The sequence below is a fragment of the Anopheles funestus genome, unplaced genomic scaffold (genome assembly GCF_943734845.2).
Source record: "Anopheles funestus unplaced genomic scaffold, idAnoFuneDA-416_04 scaffold_18_ctg1, whole genome shotgun sequence".
Classification (NCBI taxonomy): domain Eukaryota; kingdom Metazoa; phylum Arthropoda; class Insecta; order Diptera; family Culicidae; genus Anopheles; species Anopheles funestus.
This window is the reverse complement of record NW_026045355.1, coordinates 242,615-267,479: the sequence shown is the minus strand read 5'-3', so window position 1 is coordinate 267,479 and position 24,865 is coordinate 242,615. Positions and strand designations below refer to the sequence as shown.

At 46.8% G+C, this 24,865-nt stretch overlaps 1 long non-coding RNA gene across 1 annotated transcript in view; it reads left to right on the top strand.

The window, feature by feature from the left end:
* The window catches only part of LOC125774522 (uncharacterized), a 102,656-nt gene extending 81,904 nt beyond the window's left edge, over positions 1-20,752 (top strand). Inside the window, exons 5-7 of the long non-coding RNA XR_007421004.1 lie at positions 266-2,295; positions 15,219-15,358; positions 16,619-20,752. This is a non-coding gene — a long non-coding RNA (uncharacterized LOC125774522). The remainder of the gene's footprint in view (positions 1-265; positions 2,296-15,218; positions 15,359-16,618) is intronic.
* Positions 20,753-24,865: the final 4,113 nt, after the last annotated feature.

Here is a 24,865-nt window from a genome sequence, read left to right as displayed (position 1 = left end):
TGTCTTGGCTAAGGTGTCTTGGCTAAGGTGTCTCGGCTAATGTGTCTTGGCTAATGTGTCTTGGCTAAGGTGTCTTGGCTAAGGTGTCTTGGCTAAGGTGTCTTAGCTAATGTGTCTTGGCTAATGTGTCTTGGCTAATTTATCTTGGCTAAGGTGTCTTGGCTAATATGTCTTGGCTAATGTGTCTTGGCTAATGTGTCTTGGCTAAGGTGTCTTGGCTAAGGTGTCATGGCTAATGTGTCTTGGCTAAGGTGTCTTGGCTAAGGTGTCTTGGCTAATGTGTCTTATCTAATGTGTCTTGGCTAAGGTGTCTTGGCTAATGTGTCTTGGCTAATGTGTCTTGGCTAAGGTGTCTTGGCTAATGTGTCTTGGCTAAGGTGTCTTGGCTAAGGTGTCTTGGCTAATGTGTCTTGGCTAAGGTGTCTTGGCTAATGTGTCTTAGCTAAGGTGTCTTGGCTAAGGTGTCTTGGCTAATGTGTCTTGGCTAAGGTGTCTTGGCTAAGGTGTCTTGGCTAAGGTGTCTTGGCTAATGTGTCTTGGCTAATGTGTCTTGGCTAATGTGTCTTGGCTAAGGTGTCTTGGCTAATGTGTCTTGGCTAATGTGTCTTGGCTAAGGTGTCTTGGCTAATGTGTCTTGGCTAAGGTGTCTTGGCTAAGGTGTCTTGGCTAATGTGTCTTGGCTAAGGTGTCTTGGCTAAGGTGTCTTGGCTAAGGTGTCTTGGCTAGGGTGTCTTGGCTAAGGTGTCTTGGCTAAGGTGTCTTGGCTAAGGTGTCTTGGCTAAGGTGTCTTGGCTAATGTGTCTTGGCTAATGTGTCTTGGCTAATGTGTCTCGGCTAAGGTGTCTCGGCTAATGTGTCTTGGCTAATGTGTCTTGGCTAAGGTGTCTTGGCTAAGGTGTCTTGGCTAAGGTGTCTCGGCTAATGTGTCTTGGCTAATGTGTCTTGGCTAAGGTGTCTTGGCTAATGTGTCTTGGCTAATGTGTCTTGGCTAAGGTGTCTTGGCTAAGGTGTCTTGGCTAAGGTGTCTTGGCTAATGTGTCTTGGCTAATGTGTCTCGGCTAAGGTGTCTCGGCTAATGTGTCTTGGCTAATGTGTCTTGGCTAAGGTGTCTTGGCTAAGGTGTCTTGGCTAAGGTGTCTCGGCTAATGTGTCTTGGCTAATGTGTCTTGGCTAATGTGTCTTGGCTAAGGTGTCTTGGCTAAGGTGTCTCGGCTAATGTGTCTTGGCTAATGTGTCTTGGCTAAGGTGTCTTGGCTAAGGTGTCTTGGCTAAGGTGTCTTGGCTAATGTGTCTTGGCTAATGTGTCTTGGCTAATGTGTCTTGGCTAAGGTGTCTTGGCTAATGTGTCTTGGCTAATGTGTCTTGGCTAAGGTGTCTTGGCTAATGTGTCTTGGCTAAGGTGTCTTGGCTAAGGTGTCTTGGCTAAGGTGTCTTGGCTAAGGTGTCTTGGCTAAGGTGTCTTGGCTAAGGTGTCTTGGCTAATGTGTCTTGGCTAATGTGTCTTGGCTAAGGTGTCTTGGCTAAGGTGTCTTGGCTAAGGTGTCTTGGCTAATGTGTCTTGGCTAATGTGTCTTGGCTAATGTGTCTCGGCTAAGGTGTCTCGGCTAATGTGTCTTGGCTAATGTTTCTTGGCTAAGGTGTCTTGGCTAAGGTGTCTTGGCTAAGGTGTCTCGGCTAATGTGTCTTGGCTAATGTGTCTTGGCTAATGTGTCTTGGCTAAGGTGTCTTGGCTAAGGTGTCTCGGCTAATGTGTCTTGGCTAATGTGTCTTGGCTAAGGTGTCTTGGCTAATGTGTCTTGGCTAAGGTGTCTTGGCTAAGGTGTCTTGGCTAAGGTGTCTTGGCTAAGGTGTCTTGGCTAATGTGTCTTGGCTAATGTGTCTTGGCTAAGGTGTCTTGGCTAATGTGTCTTGGCTAAGGTGTCTTGACTAATGTGTCTTGGCTAATGTGTCTTGGCTAATGTGTCTTGGCTAAGGTGTCTTGGCTAATGTGTCTTGGCTAAGGTGTCTTGGCTAATGTGTCTTGGCTAAGGTGTCTTGGCTAAGGTGTCTTGGCTAAGGTGTCTTGGCTAATGTGTCTTGGCTAATGTGTCTTGGCTAAGGTGTCTTGGCTAAGGTGTCTTGGCTAAGGTGTCTTGGCTAATGTGTCTTGGCTAATGTGTCTTGGCTAATGTGTCTTGGCTAAGGTGTCTTGGCTAATGTGTCTTGGCTAATGTGTCTTGGCTAAGGTGTCTTGGCTAAGGTGTCTTGGCTAAGGTGTCTCGGCTAATGTGTCTTGGCTAATGTGTCTTGGCTAAGGTGTCTTCGCTAATGTGTCTTGGCTAAGGTGTCTTGGCTAATGTGTCTTGGCTAAGGTGTCTTGGCTAATGTGTCTTGGCTAATGTGTCTTGGCTAATGTGTCTTGGCTAATGTGTCTTGGCTAATGTGTCTTGGCTAAGGTGTCTTGGCTAATGTGTCTTGGCTAATGTGTCTTGGCTAATGTGTCTTGGCTAATGTGTCCTGGCTAAGGTGTCTTGGCTAATGTGTCTTGGCTAATGTGTCTTGGCTAAGGTGTCTTGGCTAATGTGTCTTGGCTAAGGTGTCTTGGCTAAGGTGTCTTGGCTAATGTGTCTCGGCTAATGTGTCTTGGCTAAGGTGTCTTGGCTAGGGTGTCTTGGCTAAGGTGTCTTGGCTAAGGTGTCTCGGCTAATGTGTCTTGGCTAATGTGTCTTGGCTAAGGTGTCTTGGCTAATGTGTCTTGGCTAATGTGTCTTGGCTAAGGTGTCTTGGCTAATGTGTCTTGGCTAAGGTGTCTCGGCTAATGTGTCTTGGCTAAGGTGTCTTGGCTAAGGTGTCTTGGCTAAGGTGTCTTGGCTAAAGTGTCTTGGCTAAGGTGTCTTGGCTAAGGTGTCTTGGCTAAGGTGTCTTGGCTAATGTGTCTTGGCTAAGGTGTCTTGGCTAATGTGTCTTGGCTAATGTGTCTTGGCTAAGGTGTCTTGGCTAATGTGTCTTGGCTAATGTGTCTTGGCTAATGTGTCTTGGCTAAAGTGTCTTGGCTAAGGTGTCTTGGCTAATGTGTCTTGGCTAAGGTGTCTTGGCTAAGGTGTCTTGGCTAAGGTGTCTTGGCTAAGGTGTCTCGGCTTATGTGTCTTGGCTAATGTGTCTTGGCTAAGGTGTCTTGGCTAATGTGTCTTGGCTAAGGTGTCTTGGCTAATGTGTCTTGGCTAATGTGTCTTGGCTAATGTGTCTTGGCTAAGGTGTCTTGGCTAATGTGTCTTGGCTAAGGTGTCTTGGCTAAGGTGTCTTGGCTAATGTGTCTCGGCTAATGTGTCTTGGCTAATGTGTCTTGGCTAAGGTGTCTTGGCTAAGGTGTCTTGGCTATGGTGTCTCGGCTAATGTGTCTTGGCTAATGTGTCTTGGCTAAGGTGTCTTGGCTAAGGTGTCTTGGCTAATGTGTCTTGGCTAATGTGTCTTGGCTAAGGTGTCTTGGCTAAGGTGTCTTGGCTAAGGTGTCTTGGCTAATGTGTCTTGGCTAAGGTGTCTTGGCTAATGTGTCTTGGCTAAGGTGTCTTGGCTAATGTGTCTTGGCTAAGGTGTCTTGGCTAAGGTGTCTTGGCTAAGGTGTCTTGGCTAATGTGTCTTGGCTAAGGTGTCTTGGCTAAGGTGTCTCGGCTAATGTGTCTTGGCTAATGTGTCTTGGCTAAGGTGTCTTGGCTAATGTGTCTTGGCTAATGTGTCTTGGCTAAGGTGTCTTGGCTAATGTGTCTTGGCTAATGTGTCTTGGCTAAGGTGTCTTGGCTAATGTGTCTTGGCTAATGTGTCTTGGCTAAGGTGTCTTGGCTAATGTGTCTTGGCTAATGTGTCTTGGCTAATGTGTCTTGGCTAATGTGTCTTGGCTAATGTGTCTTGGCTAAGGTGTCTTGGCTAAAGTGTCTTGGCTAAGGTGTCTTGGCTAAGGTGTCTTGGCTAAGGTGTCTTGGCTAATGTGTCTTGGCTAAGGTGTCTTGGCTAATGTGTCTTGGCTAATGTGTCTTGGCTAAGGTGTCTTGGCTAATGTGTCTTGGCTAATGTGTCTTGGCTAATGTGTCTTGGCTAATGTGTCTCGGCTAAGGTGTCTTGGCTAATGTGTCTTGGCTAATGTGTCTTGGCTAAGGTGTCTTGGCTAAGGTGTCTTGGCTAAGGTGTCTCGGCTAATGTGTCTTGGCTAAGGTGTCTTGGCTAATGTGTCTTGGCTAAGGTGTCTTGGCTAATGTGTCTTGGCTAAGGTGTCTTGGCTAAGGTGTCTTGGCTAAGGTGTCTTGGCTAATGTGTCTTGGCTAAGGTGTCTTGGCTAATGTGTCTTGGCTAATGTGTCTTGGCTAAGGTGTCTTGGCTAATGTGTCTTGGCTAATGTGTCTTGGCTAATGTGTCTTGGCTAATGTGTCTTGGCTAATGTGTCTCGGCTAAGGTGTCTTGGCTAATGTGTCTTGGCTAATGTGTCTTGGCTAAGGTGTCTTGGCTAAGGTGTCTTGGCTAAGGTGTCTCGGCTAATGTGTCTTAGCTAATGTGTCTTGGCTAATGTGTCTTGGCTAAGGTGTCTTGGCTAAGGTGTCTTCGCTAATGTGTCTTGGCTAAGGTGTCTTGGCTAATGTGTCTTGGCTAAGGTGTCTTGGCTAATGTGTCTTGGCTAATGTGTCTTGGCTAATGTGTCTTGGCTAAGGTGTCTTGGCTAATGTGTCTTGGCTAAGGTGTCTTGGCTAATGTGTCTTGGCTAAGGTGTCTTGGCTAATGTGTCTTGGCTAATGTGTCTTGGCTAATGTGTCTTGGATAATGTGTCTTGGCTAATGTGTCTTGGCTAATGTGTCTTGGCTAATGTGTCTTGGCTAATGTGTCTTGGCTAAGGTGTCTTGGCTAATGTGTCTTGGCTAATGTGTCTTGGCTAAGGTGTCTTGGCTAAGGTGTCTTGGCTAAGGTGTCTCGGCTAATGTGTCTTGGCTAATGTGTCTTGGCTAAGGTGTCTTGGCTAAGGTGTCTTGGCTAAGGTGTCTTGGCTAAGGTGTCTTGGCTAATGTGTCTTGGCTAATGTGTCTTGGCTAAGGTGTCTTGGCTAATGTGTCTTAGCTAAGGTGTCTTGGCTAAGGTGTCTTGGCTAAGGTGTCTTGGCTAAGGTGTCTTGGCTAAGGTGTCTTGGCTAAGGTGTCTTGGCTAAGGTGTCTTGGCTAATGTGTCTTGGCTAAGGTGTCTTGGCTAATGTGTCTTGGCTAAGGTGTCTTGGCTAAGGTGTCTTGGCTAAGGTGTCTTGGCTAATGTGTCTTGGCTATGGTGTCTCGGCTAATGTGTCTTGGCTAATGTGTCTTGGCTAAGGTGTCTTGGCTAAGGTGTCTTGGCTAATGTGTCTTGGCTAAGGTGTCTTGGCTAATGTGTCTTGGCTAAGGTGTCTTGGCTAAGGTGTCTTGGCTAAGGTGTCTTGGCTAATGTGTCTTGGCTATGGTGTCTCGGCTAATGTGTCTTGGCTAATGTGTCTTGGCTAAGGTGTCTTGGCTAAGGTGTCTTGGCTAATGTGTCTTGGCTAATGTGTCTTGGCTAAGGTGTCTTGGCTAATGTGTCTTGGCTAAGGTGTCTTGGCTAATGTGTCTTGGCTAAGGTGTCTTGGCTAATGTGTCTTGGCTAAGGTGTCTTGGCTAAGGTGTCTTGGCTAAGGTGTCTTGGCTAATGTGTCTTGGCTAAGGTGTCTTGGCTAATGTGTCTCGGCTAATGTGTCTTGGCTAATGTGTCTTGGCTAAGGTGTCTTGGCTAATGTGTCTTGGCTAATGTGTCTTGGCTAAGGTGTCTTGGCTAATGTGTCTTGGCTAATGTGTCTTGGCTAAGGTGTCTTGGCTAATGTGTCTTGGCTAATGTGTCTTGGCTAAGGTGTCTTGGCTAATGTGTCTTGGCTAATGTGTCTTGGCTAATGTGTCTTGGCTAATGTGTCTTGGCTAATGTGTCTTGGCTAAGGTGTCTTGGCTAAAGTGTCTTGGCTAAGGTGTCTTGGCTAAGGTGTCTTGGCTAAGGTGTCTTGGCTAATGTGTCTTGGCTAAGGTGTCTTGGCTAATGTGTCTTGGCTAATGTGTCTTGGCTAAGGTGTCTTGGCTAATGTGTCTTGGCTAATGTGTCTTGGCTAATGTGTCTTGGCTAATGTGTCTTGGCTAATGTGTCTCGGCTAAGGTGTCTTGGCTAATGTGTCTTGGCTAATGTGTCTTGGCTAAGGTGTCTTGGCTAAGGTGTCTTGGCTAAGGTGTCTCGGCTAATGTGTCTTGGCTAAGGTGTCTTGGCTAATGTGTCTTGGCTAAGGTGTCTTGGCTAAAGTGTCTTGGCTAAGGTGTCTTGGCTAAGGTGTCTTGGCTAAGGTGTCTTGGCTAATGTGTCTTGGCTAAGGTGTCTTGGCTAATGTGTCTTGGCTAATGTGTCTTGGCTAAGGTGTCTTGGCTAATGTGTCTTGGCTAATGTGTCTTGGCTAATGTGTCTTGACTAATGTGTCTTGGCTAATGTGTCTCGGCTAAGGTGTCTTGGCTAATGTGTCTTGGCTAATGTGTCTTGGCTAAGGTGTCTTGGCTAAGGTGTCTTGGCTAAGGTGTCTTGGCTAATGTGTCTTAGCTAATGTGTCTTGGCTAATGTGTCTTGGCTAAGGTGTCTTGGCTAAGGTGTCTTCGCTAATGTGTCTTGGCTAAGGTGTCTTGGCTAATGTGTCTTGGCTAAGGTGTCTTGGCTAATGTGTCTTGGCTAATGTGTCTTGGCTAATGTGTCTTGGCTAAGGTGTCTTGGCTAATGTGTCTTGGCTAAGGTGTCTTGGCTAATGTGTCTTGGCTAAGGTGTCTTGGCTAATGTGTCTTGGCTAATGTGTCTTGGCTAATGTGTCTTGGCTAATGTGTCTTGGCTAATGTGTCTTGGCTAATGTGTCTTGGCTAATGTGTCTTGGCTAATGTGTCTTGGCTAAGGTGTCTTGGCTAATGTGTCTTGGCTAATGTGTCTTGGCTAAGGTGTCTTGGCTAAGGTGTCTTGGCTAAGGTGTCTCGGCTAATGTGTCTTGGCTAATGTGTCTTGGCTAATGTGTCTTGGCTAAGGTGTCTTGGCTAAGGTGTGTTGGCTAAGGTGTCTTGGCTAAGGTGTCTTGGCTAATGTGTCTTGGCTAATGTGTCTTGGCTAAGGTGTCTTGGCTAATGTGTCTTAGCTAAGGTGTCTTGGCTAATGTGTCTTGCCTAATGTGTCTTGGCTAAGGTGTCTTGGCTAAGGTGTCTTGGCTAAGGTGTCTTGGCTAAGGTGTCTTGGCTAATGTGTCTTGGCTAAGGTGTCTTGGCTAATGTGTCTTGGCTAAGGTGTCTTGGCTAAGGTGTCTTGGCTAAGGTGTCTTGGCTAATGTGTCTTGGCTAAGGTGTCTTGGCTACGGTGTCTCGGCTAATGTGTCTTGGCTAATGTGTCTTGGCTAAGGTGTCTTGGCTAATGTGTCTTGGCTAATGTGTCTTGGCTAAGGTGTCTTGGCTAATGTGTCTTGGCTAATGTGTCTTGGCTAATGTGTCTTGGCTAATGTGTCTTGGCTAATGTGTCTTGGCTAAGGTGTCTTGGCTAATGTGTCTTGGCTAATGTGTCTTGGCTAATGTGTCTTGGCTAATGTGTCCTGGCTAAGGTGTCTTGGCTAATGTGTCTTGGCTAATGTGTCTTGGCTAAGGTGTCTTGGCTAATGTGTCTTGGCTAAGGTGTCTTGGCTAAGGTGTCTTGACTAATGTGTCTCGGCTAATGTGTCTTGGCTAAGGTGTCTTGGCTAGGGTGTCTTGGCTAAGGTGTCTTGGCTAAGGTGTCTCGGCTAATGTGTCTTGGCTAATGTGTCTTGGCTAAGGTGTCTTGGCTAAGGTGTCTTGGCTAATGTGTCTTGGCTAAGGTGTCTTGGCTAATGTGTCTTGGCTAAGGTGTCTCGGCTAATGTGTCTTGGCTAAGGTGTCTTGGCTAAGGTGTCTTGGCTAATGTGTCTTGGCTAATGTGTCTTGGCTAATGTGTCTTGGCTAAGGTGTCTTGGCTAAAATGTCTTGGCTAAGGTGTCTTGGCTAAGGTGTCTTGGCTAAGGTGTCTTGGCTAATGTGTCTTGGCTAAGGTGTCTTGGCTAATGTGTCTTGGCTAATGTGTCTTGGCTAAGGTGTCTTGGCTAATGTGTCTTGGCTAATGTGTCTTGGCTAAGGTGTCTTGGCTAATGTGTCTTAGCTAAGGTGTCTTGGCTAAGGTGTCTTGGCTAATGTGCCTTTTTCTAAGGTGTCTTGGCTAAGGTGTCTTGGCTAAGGTGTCTCGGCTTATGTGTCTTGGCTAATGTGTCTTGGCTAAGGTGTCTTGGCTAATGTGTCTTGGCAAAGGTGTCTTGGCTAATGTGTCTTGGCTAATGTGTCTTGGCTAATGTGTCTTGGCTAAGGTGTCTTGGCTAATGTGTCTTGGCTAAGGTGTCTTGGCTAAGGTGTCTTGGCTAATGTGTCTCGGCTAATGTGTCTTGGCTAATGTGTCTTGGCTAAGGTGTCTTGGCTAATGTGTCTTGGCTAATGTGTCTTGGCTAATGTGTCTTGGCTAATGTGTCTTGGCTAAGGTGTCTTGGCTAAAGTGTCTTGGCTAATGTGTCTTGGCTAATGTGTCTTGGCTAAGGTGTCTTGGCTAAGGTGTCTTGGCTAATGTGTTTTGGCTAAGGTGTCTTGGCTAATGTGTCTTGGCTAAGGTGTCTTGGCTAATGTGTCTTGGCTAATGTGTCTTGGCTAATGTGTCTTGGCTAATGTGTCTCGGCTAAGGTGTCTTGGCTAATGTGTCTTTGCTAATGTGTCTTGGCTAAGGTGTCTTGGCTAAGGTGTCTTGGCTAATGTGTCTCGGCTTATGTGTCTTGGCTAAGGTGTCTTGGCTAGGTTGTCTTGGCTAAGGTGTCTTGGCTAAGGTGTCTCGGCTAATGTGTCTTGGCTAATGTGTCTTGGCTAAGGTGTCTTGGCTAATGTGTCTTGGCTAATGTGTCTTGGCTAAGGTGTCTTGGCTAATGTGTCTTGGCTAAGGTGTCTCGGCTAATGTGTCTTGGCTAAGGTGTCTTGGCTAAGGTGTCTTGGCTAATGTGTCTTGGCTAATGTGTCTTGGCTAATGTGTCTTGGCTAAGGTGTCTTGGCTAAAGTGTCTTGGCTAAGGTGTCTTGGCTAAGGTGTCTTGGCTAAGGTGTCTTGGCTAATGTGTCTTGGCTAAGGTGTCTTGGCTAATGTGTCTTGGCTAATGTGTCTTGGCTAAGGTGTCTTGGCTAATGTGTCTTGGCTAATGTGTCTTGGCTAATGTGTCTTGGCTAATGTGTCTTAGCTAAGGTGTCTTGGCTAAGGTGTCTTGGCTAATGTGCCTTGGCTAAGGTGTCTTGGCTAAGGTGTCTTGGCTAAGGTGTCTCGGCTTATGTGTCTTGGCTAATGTGTCTTGGCTAAGGTGTCTTGGCTAATGTGTCTTGGCTAATGTGTCTTGGCTAATGTGTCTTGGCTAATGTGTCTTGGCTAATGTGTCTCGGCTTATGTGTCTTGGCTAATGTGTCTTGACTAAGGTGTCTTGGCTAAGGTGTCTTGGCTAATGTGTCTTGGCTAATGTGTCTTGGCTAATGTGTCTTGGCTAATGTGTCTTGGCTAATGTGTCTTGGCTAATGTGTCTCGGCTAATGTGTCTTGGCTAATGTGTCTTGGCTAATGTGTCTTGGCTAAGGTGTCTTGGCTAATGTGTCTTAGCTAAGGTGTCTTGGCTAATGTGTCTTGGCTAATGTGTCTTGGCTAAGTTGTCTTGGCTAATGTGTCTTGGCTAATGTGTCTCGGCTAATGTGTCTTGGCTATGGTGTCTTGGCTAAAGTGTCTTGGCTAAGGTGTCTTGGCTAAGGTGTCTTGGCTAAGGTGTCTTGGCTAATGTGTCTTGGCTAAGGTGTCTTGGCTAATGTGTCTTGGCTAATGTGTCTTGGCTAAGGTGTCTTGGCTAATGTGTCTTGGCTAATGTGTCTTGGCTAAGGTGTCTTGGCTAATGTGTCTTAGCTAAGGTGTCTTGGCTAAGGTGTCTTGGCTAATGTGTCTTGGCTAATGTGCCTTGGCTAAGGTGTCTTGGCTAAGGTGTCTTGGCTAAGGTGTCTTGGCTAAGGTGTCTTGGCTAATGTGTCTTGGCTAAGGTGTCTTGGCTAATGTGTCTTGGCTAAGGTGTCTTGGCTAATGTGTCTTGGCTAATGTGTCTTGGCTAATGTGTCTTGGCTAAGGTGTCTTGGCTAATGTGTCTTGGCTAAGGTGTCTTGGCTAAGGTGTCTTGGCTAATGTGTCTCGGCTAATGTGTCTTGGCTAATGTGTCTTGGCTAAGGTGTTTTGGCTAAGGTGTCTTGGCTATGGTGTCTCGGCTAATGTATCTTGGCTAATGTGTCTTGGCTAAGGTGTCTTGGCTAAGGTGTCTTGGCTAATGTGTCTTGGCTAATGTGTCTTGGCTAAGGTGTCTTGGCTAAGGTGTCTTGGCTAATGTGTCTTGGCTAATGTGTCTTGGCTAAGGTGTCTTGGCTAATGTGTCTTAGCTAAGGTGTCTTGGCTAAGGTGTCTTGGCTAATGTGCCTTGGCTAAGGTGTCTTGGCTAAGGTGTCTTGGCTAAGGTGTCTCGGCTTATGTGTCTTGGCTAATGTGTCTTGGCTAAGGTGTCTTGGCTAATGTGTCTTGGCTAAGGTGTCTTGGCTAATGTGTCTTGGCTAATGTGTCTTGGCTAAGGTGTCTTGGCTAAGGTGTCTTGGCTAAGGTGTCTTGGCTAAGGTGTCTTGGCTAATGTGTCTTAGCTAATGTGTCTTGGCTAAGGTGTCTTGGCTAATGTGTCTTAGCTAAGGTGTCTTGGCTAAGGTGTCTTGGCTAAGGTGTCTTGGCTAAGGTGTCTTGGCTAAGGTGTCTTGGCTAAGGTGTCTTGGCTTATGTGTCTTGGCTAAGGTGTCTTGGCTAATGTGTCTTGGCTAAGGTGTCTTGGCTAAGGTGTCTTGGCTAAGGTGTCTTGGCTAATGTGTCTTGGCTAAGGTGTCTTGGCTAAGGTGTCTCGGCTAATGTGTCTTGGCTAATGTGTCTTGGTTAAGGTGTCTTGGCTAAGGTGTCTTGGCTAAGGTGTCTTGGCTAATGTGTCTTGGCTAAGGTGTCATGGCTAAGGTGTCTTGGCTAATGTGTCTTGGCTAATGTGTCTTGGCTAAGGTGTCTTGGCTAAGGTGTCTTGGCTAAGGTGTCTTGGCTAAGGTGTCTTGGCTAATGTGTCTTGGCTAATGTGTCTTGGCTAAGGTGTCTTGGCTAAGGTGTCTTGGCTAAGGTGTCTTGGCTAATGTGTCTTGGCTAAGGTGTCTTGGCTAATGTGTCTTGGCTAATGTGTCTTGGTTAAGGTGTCTTGGCTAATGTGTCTTGGCTAATGTGTCTTGGCTAAGGTGTCTTGGCTAAGGTGTCTTCGCTAATGTGTCTTGGCTAAGGTGTCTTGGCTAATTTGTCTTGGCTAAGGTGTCTTGGCTAAGGTGTCTTGGCTAAGGTGTCTTGGCTAAGGTGTCTTGGCTAAGGTGTCTTCGCTAATGTGTCTTGGCTAAGGTGTCTTGGCTAATGTGTCTTAACTAAGGTGTCTTGGCTAATGTGCCTTGGCTAAGGTGTCTTGCCTAAGGTGTCTTGGCTAAGGTGTCTTGGCTAAGGTGTCTTGGCTAAGGTGTCTTGGCTAATGTGTCTTGGCTAATGTGTCTTGGCTAATGTGTCTTGGCTAAGGTGTCTTGGCTAAGGTGTCTTGGCTAAGGTGTCTTGGCTAAGGTGTCTTGGCTAAGGTGTCTTGGCTTATGTGTCTTGGCTAATGTGTCTTGGCTAAGGTGTCTTGGCTAAGTTGTCTTGACTTATGTGTCTTGGCTAAGATGTCTTGGCTAAGGTGTCTTGGCAAATGTGTCTTGGCTAAGGTGTCTTGGCTAATGTGTCTTGGCTAATGTGTCTTGGCTAAGGTGTCTTGGCTAAGGTGTCTTGGCTAAGGTGTCTTGGCTAAGGTGTCTTGGCTAAGGTGTCTTGGCTAAGGTGTCTTCGCTAATGTGTCTTGGCTAAGGTGTCTTGGCTAATGTGTCTTGGCTAAGGTGTCTTGGCTAATGTGTCTTGGCTAAGGTGTCTTGGCTAATGTGTCTTGGCTAAGGTGTCTCGGCTAAGGTGTCTTGGCTAAGGTGTCTTGGCTAAGGTGTCTTGGCTAAGGTGTCTTGGCTAAGGTGTCTTGGCTAAGGTGTCTTGGCTAATGTGTCTTGGCTAAGGTGTCTTGGCTAATGTGTCTTGGCTAAGGTGTCTTGGCTAATGTGTCTTGGCTAAGGTGTCTTGGCTAATGTGTCTTGGCTAATGTGTCTTGGCTAAGGTGTCTTGGCAAAGGTGTCTTGGCTAAGGTGTCTTGGCTAAGGTGTCTTGGCTAAGGTGTCTTGGCTAAGGTGTCTTCGCTAATGTGTCTTGGCTAAGGTGTCTTGGCTAATGTGTCTTGGCTAAGGTGTCTTGGCTAATGTGTCTTGGCTAAGGTGTCTTGGCTAATGTGTCTTGGCTAAGGTGTCTCGGCTAAGGTGTCTTGGCTAAGGTGTCTTGGCTAAGGTGTCTTGGCTAAGGTGTCTTGGCTAAGGTGTCTTGGCTAAGGTGTCTTGGCTAATGTGTCTTGGCTAAGGTGTCTTGGCTAATGTGTCTTGGCTAAGGTGTCTTGGCTAATGTGTCTTGGCTAAGGTGTCTTGGCTAATGTGTCTTGGCTAATGTGTCTTGGCTAAGGTGTCTTGGCTAAGGTGTCTTGGCTAAGGTGTCTTGGCTAAGGTGTATTGGCTAATGTGTCTTGGCTAAGGTGTCTTGGCTGAGGTGTCTTGGCTAATGTGTCTTGGCTAATGTGTCTTGGCTAATGTGTCTTGGCTAATGTGTCTTGGCTAAGGTGTCTTGGCTAATGTGTCTTGGCTAATGTGTCTTGGCTAAGGTGTCTTTTCTAAGGTGTCTTGGCTAATGTGTCTTGGCTAATGTGTCTTGGCTAATGTGTCTTGGCTAAGGTGTCTTGGCTAATGTGTCTTGGCTAAGGTGTCTTGGCTAAGGTGTCTTGGCTAATGTGTCTTGGCTAAGGTGTCTTGGCTAAGGTGTCTTGGCTAATGTGTCTTGGCTAATGTGTCTTGGCTAATGTGTCTTGGCTAAGGTGTCTTGGCTAATGTGTCTTGGCTAATGTGTCTTGGCTAAGGTGTCTTGGCTAATGTGTCTTGGCTAATGTGTCTTGGCTAATGTGTCTTGGCTAAGGTGTCTTGGCTAAGGTGTCTCGGCTAATGTGTCTTGGCTAATGTGTCATGGCTAATGTGTCTCGGCTAATGTGTCTTGGCTAATGTGTCTTGGCTAAGGTGTCTTGGCTAATGTGTCTTGGCTAAGGTGTCTTGGCTAAGGTGTCTTGGCTAATGTGTCTTGGCTAAGGTGTCTTGGCTAAGGTGTCTTGGTCAAGGTGTCTCGGCTAATGTGTCTTGGCTAATGTGTCTTGGCTAAGGTGTCTTGGCTAATGTGTCTTGGCTAAGGTGTCTTGGCTAAGGTGTCTTGGCTAAGGTGTCTCGGCTTATGTGTCTTGGCTAATGTGTCTTGGCTAATGTGTCTTGGCTAATGTGTCTTGGCTAAGGTGTCTTGGCTAATGTGTCTTGGCGAAGGTGTCTCGGCTAATGTGTCTCGGCTAATGTGTCTTGGCTAAGGTGTCTTGGCTAATGTGTCTTGGCTAATGTGTCTTGGCTAATGTGTCTTGGCTAAGGTGTCTTGGCTAAGGTGTCTTGGCTAAGGTGTCTTGGCTAATGTGTCTTGGATAAGGTGTCTTGGCTAATGTGTCTTGGCTAAGGTGTCTTCGCTAAGGTGTCTTGGCTAATGTGTCTTGGCTAAGGTGTCTTGGCTAAGGTGTCTTGGCTAAGGTGTCTTGGCTAAGGTGTCTTGGCTAATGTGTCTCGGCTAATGTGTCTTGGCTAAGGTGTCTTGGCTAAGGTGTCTTAGCTAATGTGTCTTGGCTAATGTGTCTTGGCTAATGTGTCTTGGCTAAGGTGTCTTGGCTAATGTGTCTTGGCTAAGGTGTCTTGGCTAATGTGTCTTGGCTAAGGTGTCTTGGCTAAGGTGTCTTGGCTAAGGTGTCTCGGCTAATGTGTCTTGGCTAATGTGTCTTGGCTAAGGTGTCTTGGCTAAGGTGTCTTGACTAATGTGTCTTGGCTAAGGTGTCTTGGCTAAGGTGTCTTGGCTAAGGTGTCTCGGCTAATGTGTCTTGGCTAATGTGTCTCGGCTAATGTGTCTTGGCTAAGGTGTCTTGGCTAATGTGTCTTGGCTAAAGTGTCTTGGCTAAGGTGTCTTGGCTAATGTGTCTTGGCTAATGTGTCTTGGCTAATGTGTCTCGGCTAATGTGTCTTGGCTAAGGTGTCTTGGCTAATGTGTCTTGGCTAATGTGTCTTGGCTAATGTGTCTTGGCTAAGGTGTCTTGGCTAAGGTGTCTTGGCTAAGGTGTCTTGGCTAATGTGTCTTGGATAAGGTGTCTTGGCTAATGTGTCTTGGCTAAGGTGTCTTCGCTAAGGTGTCTTGGCTAATGTGTCTTGGCTAAGGTGTCTTGGCTAAGGTGTCTTGGCTAAGGTGTCTTGGCTAATGTGTCTTGGCTAATGTGTCTTGGCTAATGTGTCTTGGCTAAGGTGTCTTCGCTAATGTGTCTTGGCTAAGGTGTCTTGGCTAATGTGTCTTGGCTTAGGTGTCTTGGCTAATGTGTCTTGGCTAAGGTGTCTTGGCTAAGGTGTCTTTTCTAAGGTGTCTTGGCTAATGTGTCTTGGCTAATGTGTCTTGGCTAATGTGTCTTGGCTAAGGTGTCTTGGCTAAGGTGTCTTGGCTAATGTGTCTTGGCTAAGGTGTCTTGGCTAAGGTGTCTCGGCAAATGTGTCTTGGCTAATGTGTCTTGGCTAAGGTGTCTTTGCTAAGGTGTCTTGGCTAAGGTGTCTTGGCTAATGTGTCTTGGCTAGTGTGTCTTGGCTAATGTGTCTTGGCTAATATGTCTTGGCTAATGTGTCTTGGCTAAGGTGTCTTGGCTAAGGTGTCTTGGCTAAGGTGTCTCGGCTAATGTGTCTTGGCTAATGTGTCTTGGCTAAGGTGTCTTGGCTAATGTGTCTTGGCTAATGTGTCTTGGCTAAGGTGTCTTGGCTAAGGTGTCTTGGCTAATGTGTCTCGGCTAATGTGTCTTGGCTAAGGTGTCTTGGCTAAGGTGTCTTGGGTAAGGTGTCTTGGGTAATGTGTCTTGGCTAAGGTGTCTTCGCTAATGTGTCTCGGCTAAGGTGTCTTGGCTAATGTGTCTTGGCTAAGGTGTCTTGGCTAATGTGTCTTGGCTAAGGTGTCTTGGCTAAAGTGTCTTGGCTAATGTGTCTTGGCTAATGTGTCTTGGCTAAGGTGTCCTGGCTAAGGTGTCTTGGCTAAGGTGTCTTGGCTAATGTGTCTTGGCTAATGTGTCTTGGCTAAGGTGTCTTCGCTAATTTGTCTTGGCTAAGGTGTCTTGGCTAATGTGTCTTGGCTAAGGTGTCTTGGCTAAGGTGTCTTGGCTAAGGTGTCTTGGCTAAGGTGTCTTGGCTAATGTGTCTTGGCTAAGGTGTCTTCGCTAATTTGTCTTGGCTGAGGTGTCTTGGCTAAGGTGTCTCGGCTAATGTGTCTTGGCTAATGTGTCTTGGCTAAGGTGGCTTGGCTAATGTGTCTTGGTCAAGGTGTCTTGGCTAATATGTCTTGGCTAATGTGTCTTGGCTAAGGTGTCTTGGCTAAGGTGTCTTGGCTAATGTGTCTTGGCTAATGTGTCTTGGCTAAAGTGTCTTGGCTAAGGTGTCTTGGCTAAGGTGTCTTGGCTAAGGTGTCTTGGCTAAGGTGTCTTGGCTAATGTGTCTTGGCTAATGTGTCTTGGCTAATGTGTCTTGGCTAAGGTGTCTTGGCTAATGTGTCTTGGCTAATGTGTCTTGGCTAAGGTGTCTTGGCTAATGTGTCTTGGCTAAGGTGTCTTGGCTAAGGTGTCTTGGCTAATGTGTCTTGGCTAAGGTGTCTTGGCTAATGTGTCTTGGCTAATGTGTCTTGGCTAAGGTGTCTTGGCTAATGTGTCTTAACTAATGCGTCTCGGCTAAGGTGTCTTGGCTAATGTGTCTTGGCTAAGGTGTCTTGGCTAATGTGTCTTGGCTAATGTGTCTTGGCTAAGGTGTCTTGGCTAAGGTGTCTTGGCTAAGGTGTCTTGGCTAATGTGTCTTGGCTAATGTGTCTTGGCTAATGTGTCTTGGCTAATGTGTCTTGGCTAATGTGTCTTGGCTAAGGTGTCTTGGCTAATGTGTCTTGGCTAAGGTGTCTTGGCTAAGGTGTCTTGGCTAATGTGTCTTGGCTAATGTGTCTTGGCTAAGGTGTCTTGGCTAATGTGTCTTGGCTAAGGTGTCTTGGCTAATGTGTCTTGGCTAAGGTGTCTTGGCTAATGTGTCTTGGCTAATGTGTCTTGGCTAAGGTGTCTTGGCTAAGGTGTCTTGGCTAATGTGTCTTGGCTAATGTGTCTTGGCTAATGTGTCTTGGCTAAGGTGTCTTGGCTAAGGTGTCATGGCTAATGTGTCTTGGCTAATGTGTCATGGCTAATGTGTCTCGGCTAAGGTGTCTTGGCTAATGTGTCTTGGCTAATGTGTCTTGGCTAAGGTGTCTTGGCTAAGGTGTCATGGCTAATGTGTCTTGGCTAATGTGTCTTGGCTAATGTGTCTTGGCTAATGTGTCTTGGCTAAGGTGTCTTGGCTAATGTGTCTTGGCTAATGTGTCTTGGCTAAGGTGTCTTGGCTAATGTGTCTTGGCTAATGTGTCTTGGCTAATGTGTCTTGGCTAAGGTGTCTTGGCTAATGTGTCTTGGCTAAGGTGTCTTGGCTAATGTGTCTTGGCTAAGGTGTCTTGGCTAATGTGTCTTGGCTAAGGTGTCTTCGCTAAGGTGTCTTGGCTAATGTGTCTTGGCTAAGGTGTCTTGGCTAAGGTGTCTTGGCTAAGGTGTCTTGGCTAAGGTGTCTTGGCTAATGTGTCTTGGCTAAGGTGTCTTCGCTAATGTGTCTTGGCTAAAGTGTCTTGGCTAATGTGTCTTGGCTTAGGTGTCTTGGCTAATGTGTCTTGGCTAAGGTGTCTTGGCTAAGGTGTCTTGGCTAAGGGGTCTTGGCTAAGGTGTCTTGGCTAATGTGTCTTGGCTAAGGTGTCTTGGCTAATGTGTCTTGGCTAAGGTGTCTTGGCTAAGGTGTCTTGGCTAAGGTGTCTTGGCTAATGTGTCTTGGCTAAGGTGTCTTGGCTAATGTGTCTTGGCTAATGTGTCTTGGCTAAGGTGTCTTGGCTAATGTGTCTTGGCTAAGGTGTCTTGGCTAAGGTGTCTCGGCTAATGTGTCTCGGCTAATGTGTCTTGGCTAAGGTGTCTTGGCTAAGGTGTCTTGGCTAATGTGTCTTTTCTAAGGTGTCTTGGCTAATGTATCTTGGCTAATGTGTCTTGGCTAATGTGTCTTGGCTAAGGTGTCTTGGCTAAGGTGTCTTGGCTAATGTGTCTTAGCTAAGGTGTCTTGGCTAAGGTGTCTTGGCTAATGTGTCTTGGCTAAGGTGTCTTGGCTAAGGTGTCTTGGCTAAGGTGTCTCGGCTAATGTGTCTTGGCTAATGTGTCTTGGCTAAGGTGTCTTGGCTAAGGTGTCTTGGCTAATGTGTCTTGGCTAATGTGTCTTGGCTAAGGTGTCTTGGGTAATGTGTCTTGGCTAAGGTGTCTTGGCTAATGTGTCTCGGCTAATGTGTCTTGGCTAAGGTGTCTTGGCTAAGGTGTCTTGGCTGAGGTGTCTTGGCTAAGGTGTCTCGGCTAATGTGTCTTGGCTAATGTGTCTTGGCTAAGGTGTCTTGGCTAATGTGTCTTGGCTAAGGTGTCTTGGCTAATATGTCTTGGCTAATGTGTCTTGGCTAAGGTGTCTTGGCTAAGGTGTCTTGGCTAAGGTGTCTTGGCTAAGGTGTCTCGGCTAATGTGTCTTGGCTAATGTGTCTTGGCTAAGGTGTCTTGGCTAATGTGTCTTGGCTAATGTGTCTTGGCTAAGGTGTCTTGGCTAATGTGTCTTGGCTAATGTGTCTTGGCTAATGTGTCTTGGCTAATGTGTCTTGGCTAAGGTGTCTTGGCTAAGGTGTCTTGGCTAATGTGTCTTGGCTAATGTGTCTTGGCTAATGTGTCTTGGCTAAGGTGTCTTGGCTAAGGTGTCTTGGCTAAGGTGTCTTGGCTAATGTGTCTTGGCTAATGTGTCTTGGCTAAGGTGTCTTGGCTAAGGTGTCTTGGCTAAGGTGTCTTGGCTAAGGTGTCTTGGCTAAGGTGTCTTGGCTAAGGTGTCTTGGCTAATGTGTCTTGGCTAATGTGTCTTGGCTAAGGTGTCTTGGCTAAGGTGTATTGGCTAAGGTGTCTTGGCTAAGGTGTCTTGGCTAAGGTGTCTTCGCTAATGTGTCTTGGCTAAGGTGTCTTGGCTAATGTGTCTTGGCTAAGGTGTCTTGGCTAATGTGTCTTGGCTAAGGTGTCTTGGCTAAGGTGTCTTGGCTAATGTGTCTTGGCTAAGGTGTCTTGGCTAAGGTGTCTTGGCTAAGGTGTCTTGGCTAATGTGTCTTGGCTAAGGTGTCTTGGCTAATGTGTCTTGGCTAAGGTGTCTTGGCTAATGTGTCTTGGCTAAGGTGTCTTGGCTAAGGTGTCTTGGCTAATGTGTCTCGGCTAATGTGTCTTGGCTAATGTGTCTTGGCTAAGGTGTCTTGGCTAATGTGTCTTGGCTAATGTGTCTTGGCTAAGGTGTCTTGGCTAATGTGTCTTGGCTAATGTGTCTTGGCTAAGGTGTCTTGGCTAATGTGTCTTGGCTAATGTGTCTTGGCTAAGGTGTCTTGGCTAATGTGTCTTGGCTAATGTGTCTTGGCTAATGTGTCTTGGCTAAGGTGTCTTGGCTAAGGTGTCTTGGCTAAGGTGTCTTGGCTAATGTGTCTTGGCTATTGTGTCTTGGCTAAGGTGTCTTGGCTAATGTGTCTTGGCTAAGATGTCTTGGCTAATGTGTCTTGGCTAATGTGTCTTGGCTAATGTGTCTTGGCTAATGTGTCTTGGCTAAGGTGTCTTGGCTAAGGTGTCATGGCTAATGTGTCTTGGCTAATGTGTCTTGGCTAATGTGTCTTGGCTAAGGTGTCTTGGCTAAGGTGTCTTGGCTAAGGTGTCTCGGCTAATGTGTCTTGGCTAATGTGTCTTGGCTAATGTGTCTTTGCTAATGTGTCTTGGCTAATGTGTCTTGGCTAAGGTGTCTTGGCTAATGTGTCTCGGCTAATGTGTCTTGGCTAATGTGTCTTGGCTAATGTGTCTTGGCTAAGGTGTCTTGGCTAATGTGTCTTGGCTAAGGTGTCTTGGCTAAGGTGTCTTGGCTAAGGTGTCTTGGCTAATGTGTCTTGGCTAAGGTGTCTTGGCTAATGTGTCTTGGCTAAGGTGTCTTCGCTAAGGTGTCTTGGCTAATGTGTCTCGGCTAAGGTGTATTGGCTAAGGTGTCTTGGCTAAGGTGTCTTGGCTAAGGTGTCTTGGCTAATGTGTCTTGGCTAAGGTGTCTTGGCTAATGTGTCTTGGCTAAGGTGTCTTGGCTAAGGTGTCTTGGCTAATGTGTCTTGGCTAAGGTGTCTTGGCTAAGGTGTCTTGGCTAATGTGTCTTGGCTAATGTGTCTTGGCTAAGGTGTCTTGGCTAAGGTGTCTTGGCTAATGTGTCTTGGCTAAGGTGTCTTGGCTAATGTGTCTTGGCTAAGGTGTCTTGGCTAATGTGTCTTGGCTAATGTGTCTTGGCTAATGTGTCTTGGCTAAGGTGTCTTGGCTAAGGTGTCTTGGCTAATGTGTCTTGGCTAATGTGTCTTGGCTAATGTGTCTTGGCTAAGGTGTCTTGGCTAAGGTGTCTTGGCTAATGTGTCTTGGCTAATGTGTCTTGGCTAATGTGTCTTGGCTAAGGTGTCTTGGCTAAGGTGTCTTGGCTAAGGTGTCTTGGCTAAGGTGTCTTGGCTAATGTGTCTTGGCTAAGGTGTCTTGGCTAATGTGTCTTGGCTAATGTGTCTTGGCTAAGGTGTCTTGGCTAAGGTGTATTGGCTAAGGTGTCTTGGCTAAGGTGTCTTGGCTAAGGTGTCTTCGCTAATGTGTCTTGGCTAAGGTGTCTTGGCTAATGTGTCTTGGCTAAGGTGTCTTGGCTAATGTGTCTTGGCTAAGGTGTCTTGGCTAAGGTGTCTTGGCTAATGTGTCTTGGCTAAGGTGTCTTGGCTAAGGTGTCTTGGCTAAGGTGTCTTGGCTAATGTGTCTTGGCTAAGGTGTCTTGGCTAATGTGTCTCGGCTAATGTGTCTTGGCTAATGTGTCTTGGCTAAGGTGTCTTGGCTAAGGTGTCTTGGCTAATGTGTCTTGGCTAATGTGTCTTGGCTAATGTGTCTTGGCTAAGGTGTCTTGGCTAATGTGTCTTGGCTAAGGTGTCTTGGCTAAGGTGTCTTGGCTAATGTGTCTCGGCTAATGTGTCTTGGCTAATGTGTCTTGGCTAAGGTGTCTTGGCTAATGTGTCTTGGCTAATGTGTCTTGGCTAAGGTGTCTTGGCTAATGTGTCTTGGCTAATATGTCTTGGCTAAGGTGTCTTGGCTAATGTGTCTTGGCTAATGTGTCTTGGCTAAGGTGTCTTGGCTAATGTGTCTTGGCTAATGTGTCTTGGCTAATGTGTCTTGGCTAAGGTGTCTTGGCTAAGGTGTCTTGGCTAAGGTGTCTTGGCTAATGTGTCTTGGTTATTGTGTCTTGGCTAAGGTGTCTTGGCTAATGTGTCTTGGCTAAGATGTCTTGGCTAATGTGTCTTGGCTAATGTGTCTTGGCTAATGTGTCTTGGCTAATGTGTCTTGGCTAAGGTGTCTTGGCTAAGGTGTCATGGCTAATGTGTCTTGGCTAATGTGTCTTGGCTAATGTGTCTTGGCTAAGGTGTCTTGGCTAAGGTGTCTTGGCTAAGGTGTCTCGGCTAATGTGTCTTGGCTAATGTGTCTTGGCTAATGTGTCTTGGCTAATGTGTCTTGGCTAATGTGTCTTGGCTAAGGTGTCTTGGCTAATGTGTCTCGGCTAATGTGTCTTGGCTAATGTGTCTTGGCTAATGTGTCTTGGCTAAGGTGTCTTGGCTAATGTGTCTTGGCTAAGGTGTCTTGGCTAAGGTGTCTTGGCTAAGGTGTCTTGGCTAATGTGTCTTGGCTAAGGTGTCTTGGCTAATGTGTCTTGGCTAAGGTGTCTTCGCTAAGGTGTCTTGGCTAATGTGTCTTGGCTAAGGTGTATTGGCTAAGGTGTCTTGGCTAAGGTGTCTTGGCTAAGGTGTCTTGGCTAAGGTGTCTTGGCTAATGTGTCTTGGCTAAGGTGTCTTGGCTAATGTGTCTTGGCTAAGGTGTCTTGGCTAAGGTGTCTTGGCTAATGTGTCTTGGCTAAGGTGTCTTGGCTAAGGTGTCTTGGCTAAGGTGTCTTGGCTAATGTGTCTTGGCTAAGGTGTCTTGGCTTAGGTGTCTTGGCTAAAGTGTCTTGGCTAATGTGTCTTGGCTAATGTGTCTTGGCTAATGTGTCTTGGCTAATGTGTCTTGGCTAATGTGTTTTGGCTAAGGTGTCTTGGCTAATATGTCTTGGCTAAGGTGTCTTGGCTAAGGTGTCTTGGCTAATGTGTCTTGGCTAAGGTGTCTTGGCTAAGGTGTCTTGGCTAAGGTGTCTTGGCTAATGTGTCTTGGCTAATGTGTCTTGGCTAATGTGTCTTGGCTAAGGTGTCTTGGCTAATGTGTCTTGGCTAAGGTGTCTTGGCTAATGTGTCTTGGCTAAGGTGTCTTGGCTAATGTGTCTTGGCTAATGTGTCTTGGCTAAGGTGTCTTGGCTAATGTGTCTTGGCTAAGGTGTCTTGGCTAAGGTGTCTTGGCTAAGGTGTCTTGGCTAATGTGTCTTGGCTAATGTGTCTTGGCTAAGGTGTCTTGGCTAAGGTGTCTTGGCTAATGTGTCTTGGCTAATGTGTCTTGGCTAATGTGTCTTGGCTAAGGTGTCTTGGCTAAGGTGTCTTGGCTAAGGTGTCTTGGCTAATGTGTCTTGGCTAAGGTGTCTTGGCTAATGTGTCTTGGCTAATGTGTCTTGGCTAAGGTGTCTTGGCTAAGGTGTATTGGCTAAGGTGTCTTGGCTAAGGTGTCTTGGCTAAGGTGTCTTCGCTAATGTGTCTTGGCTAAGGTGTCTTGACTAATGTGTCTTGGCTAAGGTGTCTTGGCTAATGTGTCTTGGCTAAGGTGTCTTGGCTAAGGTGTCTTGGCTAATGTGTCTTGGCTAAGGTGTCTTGGCTAAGGTGTCTTGGCTAAGGTGTCTTGGCTAATGTGTCTTGGCTAAGGTGTCTTGGCTAAGGTGTCTCGGCTAATGTGTCTTGGCTAATGTGTCTTGGCTAAGGTGTCTTGGCTAAGGTGTCTTGGCTAATGTGTCTTGGCTAATGTGTCTTGGCTAATGTGTCTTGGCTAAGGTGTCTTGGCTAATGTGTCTTGGCTAAGGTGTCTTGGCTAAAGTGTCTTGGCTAATGTGTCTCGGCTAATGTGTCTTGGCTAATGTGTCTTGGCTAAGGTGTCTTGGCTAATGTGTCTTGGCTAATGTGTCTTGGCTAAGGTGTCTTGGCTAATGTGTCTTGGCTAATGTGTCTTGGCTAAGGTGTCTTGGCTAATGTGTCTTGGCTAATGTGTCTTGGCTAAGGTGTCTTCGCTAATGTGTCTTGGCTAAGGTGTCTTCGCTAATGTGTCTTGGCTAAGGTGTCTTGGCTAATGTGTCTTGGCTAAGGTGTCTTGGCTAATGTGTCTTGGCTAATGTGTCTTGGCTAAGGTGTTTTGGCTAATGTGTCTTGGCTAAGGTGTCTTGGCTAAGGTGTCTTGGCTAATGTGTCTTGGCTAATGTGTCTTGGCTAATGTGTCCTGGCTAATGTGTCTTGGGTAAGGTGTCTTGGCTAATGTTTTTTTTTTTTTTTTTTTTTTTTTTTTTTTTACAAGGAGTTTAAAATCTTCGAAAGACACCCACAATGGGGGACATGGGATTTTTACCCAGTAAAAAACTCTCCTTGAACCCTGTGCACCCTCCCACGGAATCACCTCGCGGTATTACTTCATGGGAGGGGCAGTGCTGTGACACTCAGTCTGTCTTATGATACGCGCTAGCAACAAGCAACACTTTTGTTTGTTTTTTTTTTATTTTTTCACAACACAACACAACACTGGACATCACATACACAGCACAGCACACACTCATGCGAGACCAAACCGTTGATCTTGTCGCCACTGTTTCTGCAGTTTCACCAGAATCGATCGCATCGCCGTTTCAGCTGCCTTCCACAGATCTGCACTCTGCAACATCACTTGCAGGATGTTCGACGCGTTCACTGCCGTTCCGCACTTGTCGCTCAATTGCCGGCGCTCCTCAGCAAATCTAGGACAGTAGAACAAAACGTGTTCAGCTGTCTCATCTACGTCCTCGCATGCTGGGCATCGTGGTGAAGCGGCATGTCGGAATCTATGCAGGTAGTTCCTGAAACAGCCATGACCGGAGAGAAATTGTGTGACGAAGAAGTTCACTTCGCCATGTTTCCTTCCCAGCCACGTTTCAACGTCGGGGATCAAGGAATAGGTCCATCTCCCTTTCGCCGAGTTGCTCCAAGCCACCTGCCATTTCCTCTTTGACTCCGACTTAACTGCTCCATCAGCAAGAGGTTCCCCCGAGCGTGCGTTGCGGAAGTTCTTCGCGTCTTCTTCAAGGGTGATGTAGAGCGGCATGATTCCCGCAATTACGCATACCGCATCATACGATATGGTACGATACGCACTGGTAACACGCATGACCAATCGTCTGTGTACCTTATCCACAGCTTTCCGGTTCTGCTTCGCCGACATGATGTGCGCCCACGCAGGGGCTCCGTACCTCACTACGGACGTGGCTACATTAGCGTGTAGGCGCCTAATGTTGCTGCTTGGTCCACCTATATTTGGCATGAATGTTGCCATCATATTTGCGGTCTTCATAGCCTTCCCACACACTTCTACGAGGTGCTGCTTGAAGTTCAGCCGATGACTCCGAGATATTTTAGATATCTGGTAGACTCAATGTGGTGCGAGCCAACCAATATCGTAGCTTTCTGTACTTCCCTGTGGCTGCTGATGACTATAAACTTCGTCTTCGCGTGCTCACTTTGCAGCTTTACCCCTCTCATCCACCTATCAATCCTGTTGACTGCGTCCGTTGCCAGCATCTCGATCTCCTCAATCGTTTCGCCGGTTATTGTAAGGGCGATGTCATCTGCAAACCCGATCAATTGAGCTCCTGGTGGCAGTGCGAGAGTCAGCACCCCGTCATACATGACGTTCCACAGAGTGGGTCCTAAAACTGATCCCTGTGGGACGCCTGCCGTAATCGAGGTTGTCCGGACTCCTTCCTCCGTGTCATATTGTAGCACCCGTCCTTGAAGATAATTACTCAAGAGCCTGCACAAGTACGGGGGAACCTCCATGCGCTCCAACGCAGCAGCAATTGCCTCCCAGCTAGCACTGTTAAAGGCGTTTTTTACATCGATTGTAATCAACGCGCAGTAACGTGCACCGGACCTTTTTCTCCGAAACGCAGCATATCCCGTCTCCAGCACTGCCAACATTGCGTCGACTGTTGAGCGCTTCTTCCGAAATCCAAACTGCCGCTTAGAAAGTCCAAGCGGACCTTCCGTGTGCACTGTCAGGCGATCCAGAATTGGAATTTCCTGTACCTTAGCCAGGGAATCAGTGAGCCCCAAAGGCCTTAGAGCTGATGGGTCGCCCGGCTGCTTTCCTGGTTTTGGTATTAGCACCAGCTTCTGCTGTTTCCACGTCGACGGGAATTGGCCTGACTTCAGTGTGTCCTGGAG